Raw genomic sequence first — 2,359 nt, 5'->3', positions numbered from 1 at the left:
AATCATCTACAAAGCTTGTCTTTCCTCCTCTCATATTTTCATCAAAAAATGCCTTTGAAGCTTGCACAGGCATTTGACATAAAGATCTTAGAGAGATGATTGCATGATTGCATGCAGGTGTATGAGGTGATAGTTACCTTTTTTTTTTCAAAAGTTGGGTTGAAGTAAACGCAGCATTCTTTTGGAATCTTCCCTTTTTTGAGCTATCTTGAGGATAGATCACAAATGTCTTTGAAATTTTATTGTTTACAATGTGGATTTATTATGTTTTTATTCAGTCAGGTCCATATGTTCCAGGGCCATATATCTTTGTTGTTCTCTACTGATTTAATCTACAAATGCCACGATATAACTTGGTTTAGCTCCAAGGTCTCTTTACTTTTCACTTCTTTATGAGCAAACTTCTGAATTCTTTTGTTTTCCTCTTCTATAAGGTTATGCAAATGAGATTTTCTCGAAACTGGTACTGTCTTCTACTTTACTGCCCTTCTGGGTTTGCTGACTATTGGTATTTTTTGGGCTACCTGGGCCTCCTGGTGGTAATTGTTCTGTACCAGCTAAACCATCAGGAAATCTGAGTTAATGCCATTACTTTTTTCCGGTTCCAACTTCCTGGAGCTGTCATCACCTAATAAGGTTGGGCGGGAGCTGCTGTAAATGAAAGGTTATCTTTTTTTCCTTTTCTTTCTTTTTTCTTAATTTGGAATTTACTTTGACTTCTACTCTAACAATTTAGTGACATGACACAGACAATTGATTCTGAAATGATTACTCTCTGTAAAGTGTTATTGCCTATTGTTATATAGTTGGTAACTATTAAAGTTACAAACTTTCCAGCCTTCAGGTGATGAACTTTTATTTAGTGCAGTTTGTCTTACATAGTGGACAACTATTGTTTGTTGTACTTAAAGCCTTTCCACCTTGAAAAGAACTGGAAGATCTTATATTCCATTGACAAAACCTTTAAGAGCCTCAAAGTTCTTTTGTAGGATTTTGGTAGGAATGGTACAAAACATAAATTTTTTAGACCTTCTGAGGACAAATTGAACCCTACAGACTAGAATAACCATGGCAATAATAGAGAAAGGAAAATCTGAATGGGAGCTTGAAGGACCAATTGGAAAAGACTTCAGAGGTGATCTACCTGAACCACATCATTTTACATATAAGAAGTAAACTGAGCCCACGAGAGCTTAAATGACTTGCCTAGGATTATACACATAGTAAGAGGAGAGTGCATTCAAAGCAGGGTGTTAGTGGTAGTTTCACTGTTAATATCAACTAAGCTGATGGGAGTAGGCTGATTGCAGTCTGATTGTGGAATTATGAAAGACAAAGGTAGAATGAGTAGGAAAGTATGTAATAGACTTCATAAGATACTAAATATTGGGATCAGATGTAAGGACTTTGCTCTATAGCCATATTAAAGGTTTTTGAGCAGAAGTGTGGCTTGAAAGTGGTTTTAGTAAGACTAAACAGTGGGCATATAGTGGGAAAGAAATGTGAGAGGAAATGGCTATTAGAGGTTGCAAAGGTCAGGTTGTAAGAGCAGAAAGGCCTAAATTAGGGCTACATCAGTAAAAACAGAAAGGAAGGGGGATAAAGGCGTTATTGAAGGAAGAATTCACAGAACTTGGTGATGAAAAGGATATAGAGAACAAGGGAGAAGGGGAAGTTAAAGGTGATTTTATAATTAGGACTCTGGTTGTCTTAGAAAATGATAATACTATTGACAGAAGGAATGGAGACACAATGGGCCATCTAACAGTTAGGTGGCCCATTGTGACTCCATTCCTTCCTCTTAGTAATTTGTAAAAATATCATCTGATTTTTCTAATTATAATTATCATCATACAGTGTCTGTATACAGAATGCATTGAATAAATGCCCATTGATTGCCCTGAAAATGTAATCTTATTGCATTGGAATTGTTGAGTTAAGTCAAGTGATAAAGATGGATGACAAGAAGTTTTCAGGGACCACTGGTTATGCATACAGTATTGAGGAATAACCACCAGGATTATGGTGGAACAAATCATATAAAAATAGTAGGAAGAATCATTTAAAGCAACTCTACAGAAACACTGATTTTTTGGAAATAAAAACTGGAGGATTATAGCCATTGCTAGAACAATCCAATTGAAGTCAACATGAAACAAAGAAATCATGTCAAAAATAGGAGCAAACTAGTCAACTACAGGTTTAGCTCAAATTCAGAAAATATATTGAATATTCCAGGATTATGTGGTAGGTTATTCTGTCCATAGGAACTGTCTCAATCTGCATTTGTAACCACAGCACCTAGCATAAATTTGTGTCCATAGTAAGCACTTAATAAATTCTGGTTGATAGAGAATGT

This window comes from Petaurus breviceps, unplaced genomic scaffold (assembly GCF_028583685.1).
Source record: "Petaurus breviceps papuanus isolate PSGF00001 unplaced genomic scaffold, PetGlider_PUasm1.0 89272, whole genome shotgun sequence".
NCBI lineage: Eukaryota > Metazoa > Chordata > Mammalia > Diprotodontia > Petauridae > Petaurus > Petaurus breviceps.
Note: the sequence above shows the minus strand (reverse complement) of the source record.